The following is a 12,958-nucleotide window of genomic DNA, read 5'->3' as shown; positions in this document are numbered from 1 at the left end:
GGTTGGGAAAAATGCCAAAACAGATTTAGGAGGGGGAGAACATTCCATTGCACAAGGAGAAATCCTTGCAGTGACGGTTTGCTTAGCGTTACCTTGAAGGCAACCCAAAGCGTGAATGAGTGTGGTCTTGCTGTGAAATGGTCTGGCATTAAATAGCAAGACAAGCAGGCTACAGGGCATGGATGTCGAGCTGCCAGGAATCTGGGTAAGGGAAGGGAAGTCACAGGGTGTTGAATTCCAGAAATAACCATATCTTCCCTTCCCCGCTGCCCATGTGGTCATCCCAACAACGGCACTCTCAGGAGTCTCTCCCTTGTTCTCTGCATTTCCTGGCCCACTCAGATCCGTATAAGTTTCACATCCGCCGATTAATACACACTCACAGCACTTACACACTCTCACCCTTCCATAATCAGCAGTTTCATCTCCACCTACAGAGCACAAAAGCAGCTAGGGAAACCAAGGCTGGGAAAGGTTGCTGAGCCAGCCAGCACCAAAGTTGAGTAACTGTTCCCATTACTGGCAAGAACCAGATCCAGGATCCTGCGGATCAAGTCTCGAGCATTATGTCTACAATGCCACCTCCAAGACTTGTGAGGAGTTCTTTTATTCAGGGTGTTGTGGAGGGGACGGAAACAGCTCTGAGGACACAGAAACCTGTCTCCGCTTCTCTCTATTTAGCACAGCATGGCAAGGCTCTGGCTACGTACACACTTACCCAGTTTGAACACAAAGATGTAGCTTATCTGAATACAACATTCTTCATAGTCATCCTCAATGTGTTGCTCTCGATCTAGGTGTATTTTAGTCCCCATCAGTGTGGCGTAGTGGTCAGAGTGTTGGACTATGAGCTGGGAGAGCAGGGTTTGAGTCCCCACACAGCCATGAAGCTCACTGGGTAACCTTGGGCCAGTCATTGCCTCTCAGCCTCAGGTGATGGTAAACCCCCTCTGAATACCACTTACCATGAAAACCCTATTCGTAGGGTTGCCATAAGTCAGAGCTGACTCGAAGGTAGTCCATTTCCATTTCATCCACATGGATGGGTGTGGTCACTTGATATGCATTTGAAAACCTTCCTCTTTGATTAGGTTTTCATTCCCCGGGTCAATGAAGAAGGAAGTTGTAATTGCAATCTTGGGTGGCCTCCTCTTAGCGCAAGGATTTCTGTTTGAAAAATGGGACTCCCCCATCTCTCCTCCCTGCATTCACATGTTGTTCATTCCCCAAATCTGCTCCTCATGGTTGTGGGAAACCTAGAACAGGTTTAGAGGATGCACTGGGAGCAGGGGTGTAGTCGTCCAGGGTCTCAGGGAGTTTTACTTTTTTTTAGGAGCAGGGTCCCAGCAGGGTCCCTGTGTCTCCAGCATCCTGTGAGCCAAACAGCATGAAAGGGGAGTGTCTTAGCCACTGCTTCCTTGACCTTTCCTGCTGACTGAAGCCAATGAGATTAAAGGGAGGTGAGTTAGCCACAGAGAAGAGTCTTCTCGGTGGCTAAGACTTTCCCCTTTCATGTTTATTGGCTCCTAGGTGTCTGTTGTGGGACAAGGCATTAACAAAGATCTCATTCTCAACCCCGCAGCAAAAAAGGGGGAGGGGGCATGGCTATGATTAACATGAGGGGACCCTGCATGTGTGAATTTGTCACTAGACTACTGTCTGGGAGAGGAGAGGGGGAGACATTCAAAGGGTTTACTCTGAGTAGGACTCCACTGAATACTACACATTTTTAATGTTCTATTTATAAAAGTCTGCATCAACTGATTCTGTTTAACATCTTTTTAATGAAAATGCTAATTCCCTTTTATTATAATAAATTGCCTGAATGATACTCAGTGGCAGTCCTTGACTCTATAAAATGCCAGTTTCAGGACACACTCAGCCCTCAGTGTCCAAAGATCCAGAAATGTGGGTCAGGGTTGCACGTGAGAATGGCAGGTTTGCATGCAAACGGCACACTTTCTAACACGTAAAGTATATAAATAAATCCCCTGCCAACCATGCCTCTTCTCCACACTGGATTTTCACCCTGCGCGCTCACCGGAGTTTGAACAGGGCTGAAGGCACTCTTTACTCTGTCACAAAGTCCGTCTTGGTACCACAGCCTCCATCAGATTGCTGACAATGATGAGAAAAAAATATCATAATAGAAGGTGACATGGGATTTTTGCAAGGGCAGACATCTAGGATCTGTTTATAGACCGGAGCAGTTTCACCACAGTGGTTCTCCAGACAGAGTGAAGAAAAGCAACGCCCAGGGATGGGGGCTGTGGCATCATTGAGAGCAGATGGTGCCTTAGACCCATAGCTCATGAGGCCACCAGACTAAATGAAATGCCACCTCACCCTGCCCCATCTCCAGCCCAGCAAGTGGAGCCCTGTTGCCAAGAGGGTGCTGAGTTTCTGAGGACTGCTGGATGGCAACATCTAATTGCGTGCCTTATACAGCCTAGGAATAAGAGAACCTTTCTGGGTGCTCCCCAATGGGAGAGGTGCTCCTTATGTATGCAAGGTCTTCACAGCATGCACACAATATTGTTGGCATCAAAATGCCAGCGTGTATTCCTCCCCTCCCCCTGCCATTTAAGCCAGATTTATTTTTGTTCAAACATTTATATAGCTCTTGATTCTAACAACAAAGTCTCGAAGCGGTTTATAAGAAATACTAAAATTATTGATAAAAACAATTTAACATAATTGAAAACATTTAAAAGACAATTGACATCAAAAGTGAACCAAAAGAACATTAAAACACATCAACATCTGTGTGTCTGGAAAGGCTTTGCCCAGACAAAAGTATTTTAAGCAGGCACTGAAACGAATACAGCAAAGGTGCCTGCCTGATGTCAGTAGGCAGGGAGTTCCCAAATATAGGGCCTGCTGCATTAAAAGAACATCTTCTTACAAGTGCAGAAGGAGTATTATATGGCGCCTTCAACAGCACCAGTTCTGTAGATTGTTAAGTCAAGAAATGTATAAAGATTGATGCCAAATATGGTCGAGGATGAGCCTCTGGCATTCAGAGGCCCAAAGGGGGCACTGTTAAGGGTTAATTCCTTTCTAACAGTACAGCTTAACATCTCATAAGAACATAAGAACATAAGAAGAGCCTGCTGGATCAGGCCAGTGGCCCATCTAGTCCAGCATCCTGTTCTCACAGTGGCCAACCAGGTGCCTGGGGGAAGCCCGCAAGCAGGACCCGAGTGCAAGAACACTCTCCCCTCCTGAGGCTTCCGGCAACTGGTTTTCAGAAGCATGCTGCCTCTGACTAGGGTGGCAGAGCACAGCCATCATGGCTAGTAGCCATTGACAGCCCTGTCCTCCATGAATTTGTCTAATCTTCTTTTAAAGCCATCCAAGGTGGTGGCCGTTACTGCATCTTGTGGGAGTAAAATCCATAGTTTAACTATGCGCTGAGTAAAGAAGTACTTCCTTTTGTCTGTCCTGAATCTTCCAACATTCAGCTTCTTTGAATGTCCACGAGTTCTAGTATTATGAGAGAGGGAGAAAAACTTTTCTCTATCCACTTTCTCAATGCCATGCATAATTTTATACACTTCTATCATGTCTCCTCTGACCCGCCTTTTCTCTAAACTAAAAAGCCCCAAATGCTGCAAACTTTCCTTGTAAGGGAGTCGCTCCATCCCCTTGATCATTCTGGTTGCCCTCTTCTGAACCTTTTCCAACTCTATAATATCCTTTTTGAGATGAGGCGACCAGAACTGTACACAGTATTCCAAATGTGGCCGCACCATAGATTTATACAACGGCATTATGATATCGGCTGTTTTATTTTCAATACCTTTCCTAATTATCGCTAGCATGGAATTTGCCTTTTTCACAGCTGCCGCACACTGGGTCGACATTTTCATCGTGCTGTCCACTACAACCCCGAGGTCTCTCTCCTGGTTGGTCACCGCTAGTTCAGACCCCATGAGCGTATATGTGAAATTCAGATGTTTTGCTCCAATATGCATAATTTTACACTTCTTTATATTGAATTGCATTTGCCATTTTTCCGCCCATTCACTCAGTTTGGAGAGGTCTTTTTGGATCTCTTCGCAATCCCTTTATGTTTTAACAACCCTGAACAATTTAGTGTCATCAGCAAACTTGGCCACTTCACTGCTCACTCCTAATTCTAGGTCATTAATGAACAAGTTGAAAAGTACAGGTCCCAATACCGATCCTTGAGGGACTCCACTTTCTGCAGCCCTCCATTGGGAGAACTGTCCGTTTATTCCTACTCTCTGCTTCTTAACCAATTCCTTATTCACAAGAGGACCTCTCCTCTTATTCCATGACTGCTAAGCTTCCTCAGAAGCCTTTGGTGAAAGTTATCTGCTATTATGACTCGAGGGCTATCTACTGTTATGACTTAGCACCTCAGTGTTACAATGGATGCCCTACATCCGCCATCTCAGTAGTGGAAGCTGATCACGCACTCAGGGAGTGACCAGTGCATGACCGGAAGTATGACTAATGGAGAAATCAGGGAATGGCCGGAAGCGTGATGAGGGAATGTTGTAAACTGGAAGTTAGCCAATCAGTATGTGAAGTAGTGGAGTGCTGCTTTATTTGGAGTTCCTATTGTAAAGCTTCCTGTAAGATACTTACTGAAGGGTATATATGCTTGGGGACAAAGGCAGATGGGTGTCAACTGCACCCACGTTGTAGTTGTTTCTTGTGAGTGCCTTTTTAATAAACTTTTTATATTTTACTTCTAAAACTGCTGTCCAGCAACTTTATTTGACCAGAGTGAGTCAAGAACATTATTTTTTACTTATAACAAGATCTAAGCAGTTGAGTGGGCACATAGGGGCAAGGTGATCCCTCAAGTAAACTGGTCCCAAGCTGGGGCCAGTCTCTATCTTCCCATGAGAGAAAGGTCAGGCCAGATCAGGACAGCCCTGCCCTGTCTCCAGGATCCAAGCCGGACAGAGGGGCAAGGAGGGCTCTGGAACACTGTTAAGGCAGGCACAACTGGATGGGAAGAGTTGGGGCCTGAATGTTGCTTGCTTTGATTTGGGGCATTGTTCGATGACATTGCCTCCCGTTGCTGACCTTTAGGCATATGTTGATTTTATATAAGCTCTTTGGCCTAAGGTAGATTAATGGATGGTGATGGTGACACATGCAATAATGATAAAAGGCATAACACCAAGTCCTCTTGTAGATCAGAAACAATCGAACGGGCCCTGCTGGCTGCTCTGCCTTGTCTTGTTGGCAGATCCAGGCACTCGCAACTAGGCATGTTGTATCCGCCTCATTTCTGAACTGCTCCCTTTCTGCGACGATAGTCCTGACCCAGTTCTCGAAACAATGATCACACCTTGTACTAGGAAAACAATAGATGACAACAGGCCAGACGCAGTTCTGGTGAACAGAAGAGAAAGATAACCTTGTGGTTCCTTGGAAGCGTCTGGCTGCTCACTGTTGGAAACAGGAAGCTGAGTCTGGCTGGGGGACCTGATGGAATTGGGGAAGGGCCGTAGCTCAGTGGTTGGAGCAGAGTGGTTGGCTAAAAGAGGATCACATCCACCCCATACATTTAAAACACATGGCTTCCCCATCCCCCCAAAGTAGGGTTGCCAGGTCTCCGGTTTTCTGCCGGAGTCTCCGGCAAAAGGGGGCTGTCTCCTGCCTCCGGCTGTAGTTTATGGAAAGACGTCAATCTCCGGCTTTTTAGTGAGGCCGTGAGCCACGCATGCGTGATAGACATGGGCGCCTCCATCATCGCTCCTGCAGGGCCCCTCCCAGCAGCGGCTGGAGTTTGGTCGTCTGCAAATGACGACGTAGTGTAGGTTGCTGGGCAGGAACGCTTCGCTCCTGCAAGGCCCCTCCCAGCAGCGGCTCGAGTTTCGTCATCTGCAAATGATGACGTAGTGTAGGTTGCTGGGCAGGAACACCTTTTATCGGCAGGCTGGAGTGGTCACAGAGAGAGAGAGAGGGAGAGAGCGAGCAGCCGCTGTGAGACGAGGCCCACGTGGCCCGGCAGTCTCAGCAGGAGCCGTGGAGGGCAGGCCGGGCTGGCTCCTTTTTAGCCCCGGAGCCAGTTCTCCTGCTCCGGAAAGGGCGGCCGTCGGCTTCACCCCTCCTGCTGTGGGCGCCGCTGGGCGGCAGCGGCCGCGATGGCCCCCCCCAGCCAGAGACTGCGATTCCAGGACAGTGTTAAGATCTGGATGAATTGCTGTAAGTACTTTGAAGGCTGCTTGTTCATAGCAGCTGTGCTCTTCTGATATAAAATCAGTCCTCCTAAAACGTGAAGGAGCCAAATTCACAGTTGAACACCTTTCCTCTTTCCCCTGCAGCACTATAAGTTTCCTTGCAAAATATAACACTTGAGGTTTTTTTCAAGAAGGTGTCAGCCCCCTAGGAAGCTCTGAATTGCCTACTTCAGTTAAAATTTTATTTTGAAATGTTTCATACTCGGAGAGCCTTCCTGGAGCTGCATTAAATAAACAGGGATTTCTCCTGAGCACAGCAGCAAAATGCAGTTTTTTTCAGGGGGGGGAAGCTTAGAAAAAGAAACTAGGGTAATTAAGAGACTTTAAGGGTTTTAAAAAAGAGTCTGCTGCATTTCAGGACCCTAGTCCTTGGATAAGTTAACTTGTTCAGTTAGATTTCCTCCAGAAACCAAGTATATGGTCAAGTATATGGATGATTAGGCACAGCAGTGATTGTTATGAATGTACAATGGTGGGTAGATACAATGTGGGTGCAGGAAGGGATTCTCTCTTAGACCCTCATTTGTAGTTACAGATGCCTTCTCTTCCTACCCCCAAACACTGTATTTGGAGATTTAAAGAAACTTGACTGGAAGAGGAGAGGGGAAGAGGTTACAACACAAGGGGCAAGTTATACATTTCCACCAAGAGGGAAAGGAGTGAATGGGTGTGAGTGAACGGGTGAGCATGCTTGCCTGATCTGTTGTTGTATTGGGGAGATTTAAAAGGTACCTGACTATGGTAGGAGGTGGCAACTTCTGAGACATATTGTATTACCCTTACCAATAAGATTGCTGGGCTGCAACCCACACATTCACTCTGCCCCTTTAAAGCAGAGGTGGCTAACTTGATTGGCCTTCCAGGTGATGCTGGACTACAGCTCCCATCATCCTTGACTATTGGCTATGCTGACTGGGGCTGATGGGAGTTGGGAGTCCAGCTACATCTGGAGAGCCACAGGTTAGCCACCTCTGCTTTATAATGACAGATAAGGCAGGAAGAGACCCAACTATCGCAGCCTCTGTCTGTTCTTTTTGCCCCTCTGTCCTTTTGTTTGTCCCCTGCTAGCAGGATTCCAGGTGGGCCACACAGCAGCAGAAGCAGAGGAGGAGGCAGATGGAAGGGCTCCAAGGAGGGGGCAGAAAATGTGGCCACTCAGTTTCCCATTTCATGGGGGAATTTGGAAAAATAAAATCCATTTCCAGGTTGCAACCTGGCAACCTGATCCGCCAGCATTGCTTTAGTGCTGATTAAACAGGCAGTTTAATCAGTTACTAAGAGAGAGATTTAGGATTGTGAAACTGTTATCTCTTGCAGGATGGCCTTTAATTAAGCTGTTTTCAAGGCCCATGAGGAAGAAAGGTTATCCAGCAGTTTGGGCATTAACCTCAAACATAGGAACTTCAAAATAAGTCAGACTTCTGGAATCAGTCAAACCTAAAAGTGTCCTTCCTAATCGGTGGCCAGTACCAGATGCTCAGAAAGGAAGTGAACAGGAAGCAGAGACATGATGGTTCGCTGACTTCCTTGTTCCATCTATTTTTGGCATCCCCTCCATCAAGCTCCATCCCCTGATAAAACCTTGACTAACAGCCACAGATGCTCCTGACTTCCAGAAATTTGCCTAATATTCTTTGAACAGAGCTGGCTGTTGGTCTTCACAATATCACAGAGCAACATGAGTCCCAGAACGTAACACTGTGGTGTGTGCGTGAGTGAGGAACTTTCATTTCTGTCTGTTCATTTCACAGAGTGTCTCTCTTCTTTGAGTTGTATTAAGGGTGTAGTGGATAGCATTTCATTTTTTTATTTGTGACAAGCTGAAAGGAGGGGGGAGGCTCCTTCTAGTCAAAGTTTTTGTCAGCTGCAAAGGTGCCCCCTCCTATAACCCCCCATGACCTGGGATGGCTACACCCTTGTGCTCATCCTCAACATGTTGCTTTCAATCTAGATCTAGACTGATGCTACATCCTGCTATCCACAAGGGTTGGTGTGGTTATTTGATATACATTTGAAAACCCTCCCCTGGATTAAGTTTGTTGTTGTTGTTGTTATGTGCCTTCAAGTCGATTATGACTTATGGCGACCCCATGAATCAGCGACCTCCAAGAGCATCTGTCATCAACCACCCTGTCCAGATCTTGTAAGTTCAGCTTTGCTGCTTCCTTTGTGGAATCAATCCATCTCTTGTATGACCTTCCTCTTTTTCTACTCCCTTCTGTTTTTCCCCAGTATTATTGTTTTTTCTAGTGAATCATGTCTTCTCATTACGTTCCCAAAGTATGATAACCTCAGTTTCATCATTTTAGCTTCTAGTGATAGTTCTGGTTTAATTTGTTTAACATGGCTGCAACCATATTTACTCAGAAGTAAGTCCTATTGAGTTCTATGGGGCTTAGTTCCTTAATAAGCATGCTTACAGTTGTTGCCTTCAGGGGCATCCATCTGTGCTCCCATCTAACATCTCTGCAACACTAAGCTCCTTTCTTCCAATAATGGCCTGGCCTGAGGGCACGTAAACCCTTCTTGCCAGAAGCAAGTAAGCTAGATTAAATGTTCCCTAAAGGTGTTGAACTGTGACCTGGGAGACCAGGGTTCGAATCCCCACACAGCCATGAAGCTCACTGGGTGACCTTGGGCCAGTCACTGCCTCTCAGACTCAGAGGAAGGCAATGGTAAACCACCTCTGTCTGAATACTGCTTACCATGAAGACCCTATCTGGGATCAACTTGAAGGCAGTCCATTTCCATTTTGCATCACCCTAAGCTTGTGAGAAAGAATGACCTTGTCACTTCAGATGGACCTAGGAACACCCTATTTTAGGTAAGATTTCTATTTTAATCTCCAGAGAATTTTTTTTTGAATGGTATGCTCCAAGCAACTGTGGTTGATACAATGTATCATGTCTAATGATGTCACTAGGGCCCGCCCCGTGACATCACTAGGGCCCGCCCCGTGACATCACTAGGGCCCGCCCCATGGCATCACTAGGGCCCGCCCCCATTTTCTCAGGTTTTTGGATGGCTCCGACCTGGCAACCCTACCCCAAAGAATCCTGGGAACTGTAGTTTACACCTTACAGAGCTACAATCCCCAGCACGCTTAAGAAACTACACTTCCCAGGATTCTTTTGGGTAAGTCATGTGCTTTAAATAAACTTTACGGTGTGGATGTGATCAAGACACATTGGCCGCTTCTCCCTCAGGGGCATCAGCTATCGCTGTTTGTTGCATTGCATTGCATTTATATGACACCTTCCTGCCAAGCCACCCAAGGAAATGTACAATTTTAACAAATGATACAAACAAGCAAATGATATAAATGTAAAGTTGGCCATGGGGTGTGATGAAGGACTGTCAGTTCTGGAGACTGAAGCAGTCAAGTGAGCACATAGGGGGTAAGGCAATCATTCAAGTAAACTGGTCCCAAACAGCTAAGGGATTTATATACTAATAGTAACACCTTGAACTTGGCCCGGTAGCAAATTGGCAACAAGTTCCGATCTCTGAGTAGAGGTGTAATATGTTGGCAGGGTCTCACTCCTGTCATCCAAGAATGCCTGCAGTTGTTCCACCACTACTCTCTCCACCATCTTCCCCAAGAAGGGGGTATTTGTGACTCAAGAGGCAGGGAGAGAGTCAGCTCACTCTTTGCTAAAAAGGGCAGCTTTAGCCTTCCTTAAACACAACCACAAGCTCTGTTTCCCTAGGTTAAAGAAAGGTCAGGCTGTTCTAGGTGGGGAAAAAGAAAAAAAGACTCGCCTGGAAGTCGCAGCCCCTTGCTCAGATTAAAAGCAGCCAAAAGTTAGTCTAGTTTGTCCAGGCCAGAGTGCAAGGCACCACTTAAAACTACAGGGGAACTTGCACTGATAAAAGTGGTTGTTGTCAGCAAATAAAATAAAAATAGAGTAAAAGCTAGTTAACCTTTCTTAGTACCACTAGTCAGAGTCCTTAAACAGCCCCCCCTCGCTAAGGAAGGAAGCCTGCCTTCCTGCCTTCAAATGGAGGAAGCCTGAGATAATCCTAAAGAGTTAAGCCCCAGCTGATTGTTGAGCCATCAGCCTCAACACATCATTGGCTGGCAGCAGTAGCTGGGCAGGACCAGCCACACATACAAATTCAGAGCACCCTAGCGAGGGAGCCTGCTCCACGAGCTAGAGGGAGCCCCAGCTGACGAAGCGTCAAGGCGAGTGAAGCAGCAGAGTGAGTTCGGCAGCAGGGCGATGAGGCCAGGGCCCCCCACTCTGCCCGTCTATTCCCTGACCTCAACTAAACCGCATTTTCCAACCCATTAATGTAATAAACCTTAAACAAAACTATGCAGGTAAGAAGCCAGCAGGAGTGTGGGGGCTTTCCAGTGTTTTGCACCGCCTGCAGCATGTACGACTATCTGCCTGTTGGACAGAAGTCGTGGGTGTGCTCTCGGTGCAATGAGCTCCTGGCTCTCCAGGAACTACATTTCCTTGAGGCCAAAGTGGCGGACCTGGAAAAGCGGAGAGAGGCAGAGAGGTGTGTGGAGGAGGCCTTCAGGGACGTTATAGCTGTGTCCCACTCCAACGATGATAGCTCTCCTGCTATCACGGAGAACGATGGTCTCAGGGAAGGAGAGCATCCAGCTGAGGAAGAGGGAAACGATCTCTTAGAAGAGACCCATTCCTTGGGGGATGAGCAGCTATCCTCTCGTGCCGAGGATATATCTCCAGGGGGTGGAGGGATCCTTGTAGTGGGTGATTCGATCATTAGGAACATAGACAGTGGGGTGTGTGATGGGCGTGTAGACCGCAAGGTGTTTTGCCTGCCTGGTGCGAAGGTTGCGGATATCGCCCATCGTTTAGATAGTTTGGTAGACAGTGCTGGGGAGGAGTCAGTTGTCGTGGTGCACATTGGCACCAACGACATGGGGAAATGCAGCCGTGAGGTCCTGGAAGCAAAATTTAGGTTGCTAGGTAGGTTGCTGAAAGCCAGGACCTCCAAGGTGGCTTTCTCTGAAATGCTACCGGTTCCACGCGCAGGACCAGCCAGACAGGCCCAGCTTCGCAGTCTCAATGCGTGGATGAGACGATGGTGTCGGGTGGAAGGGTTTGGATTTGTTAGGCACTGGGGAACATTTTGGGACAAGCCGGGCCTGTACAAAAGGGATGGGGTCCACTTGAACCAGAATGGAACCAGACTGCTGGCACTTAAAATTAAAAAGGTGGCAGAGCAGCTTTTAAACTGACTGAGGGGGGAAACCCGACAGGAGCTGAGGAAGGTCCATTTCGGAATAAACCTCCCCCCTGGGATAAAGACCAAAGAAATGATGAAATTTTAAAAGGGGTAGGCCTAGAAGTAGGCATTGTGAGCGCAGGGGCACAGGATATAAATTCAGAAGAGCAAAATTACCACAGGCCAAACCACAAGTGCCAAAGACACTTGAAGAGAGACACTACTTACAAGTGCCTGTACGCTAATGCTAGGAGCCTCCGAACCAAGATGGGAGAACTGGAGTGCTTGGTCTTAGAGGAGAGCATTGATATAGTGAGCATAACCGAGACCTGGTGGAATGGAGAAAACCAGTGGGATACGGTTATCCCTGGATATAAACTATATCGGAAGGACAGGGAAGGACGTATTGGCGGCGGAGTCGCTCTATACGTGAAAGAAGGCATTGAATCCAGCAAGCTTGAAACCCCAAAAGAGGCAGACTCCTCCACAGAATCATTGTGGGTGGTGATACCATGCCCCAGGAGGGATTTAATACTGGGAACGATCTATCGTCCCCCTGATCAGAATGCTCAGGGAGACCTTGAGATGAGATATGAAATTGAGGAAGCATCCAAACTAGGAAATGTGGTAGTAATGGGTGACCTCAACTACATGGACATAGACTGGCCGCATATGTGTTCCACTCATGACAAAGAAGCAAAATTTCTAGATATTCTAAATGACTATTCCCTACACCAGTTGGTCATGGAACCGACCAGAGGGATGGCAACCCTGGATTTAATCCTCAGTGGGGACCGGGACCTGGTGCGAGATGTAAGTGTTGTTGAACCGATTGGGAGCAGTGACCATAGTGCTATTAAATTAAGCATACATGTAAATGGCCAATTGCCAAGAAAATCCAACATGGCACATTTAACTTCAAAAGAGGAAACTTCACAAAAATGAGGGGATTGGTAAAAAGAAAGCTGAAAAACAAAGTCCAGAGGGACACATCACTAAAAAATGCTTGGAAGTTGTTTAAAAACGCTATATTAGAAGCTCAACTGGAGTGCATACCGCAGATCAGAAAAGGTACCGCCAGGGCCAAGAAGATGCCAGCATGGTTAACAAGCAAAGTCAAGGAAGCTCTTAGAGGCAAAAAGTCTTCCTTCAGAAAATGGAAGTCTTGTCCAAATGAAGAAAATAAAAAAGAACACAAACTCTGGCAAAAGAAATGCAAGAAGACAATAAGGGATGCTAAAAAAGAATTTGAGGAGCACATTGCTAAGAACATAAAAACCAACAACAAAAAATTCTACAAATACATTCAAAGCAGGAGACCAACTAGGGAGGTGATTGGACCCTTGGATGATAAGGGAGTCAAAGGTGTACTAAAGAACGATAAGGAGATTGCAGAGAAGCTAAATGAATTCTTTGCATCTGTCTTCACAGTGGAAGATATAGGGCAGATCCCTGAACCTGAACTAACACTTGCCGGAAGGGATTCTGAGGAACTGAGACAAATAATGGTAATGAGAGAGGAAGTT

The sequence above is a fragment of the Rhineura floridana genome, chromosome 6 (assembly GCF_030035675.1).
Source record: "Rhineura floridana isolate rRhiFlo1 chromosome 6, rRhiFlo1.hap2, whole genome shotgun sequence".
Lineage (NCBI taxonomy): Eukaryota > Metazoa > Chordata > Lepidosauria > Squamata > Rhineuridae > Rhineura > Rhineura floridana.
This window is presented reverse-complemented; position numbering follows the sequence as displayed.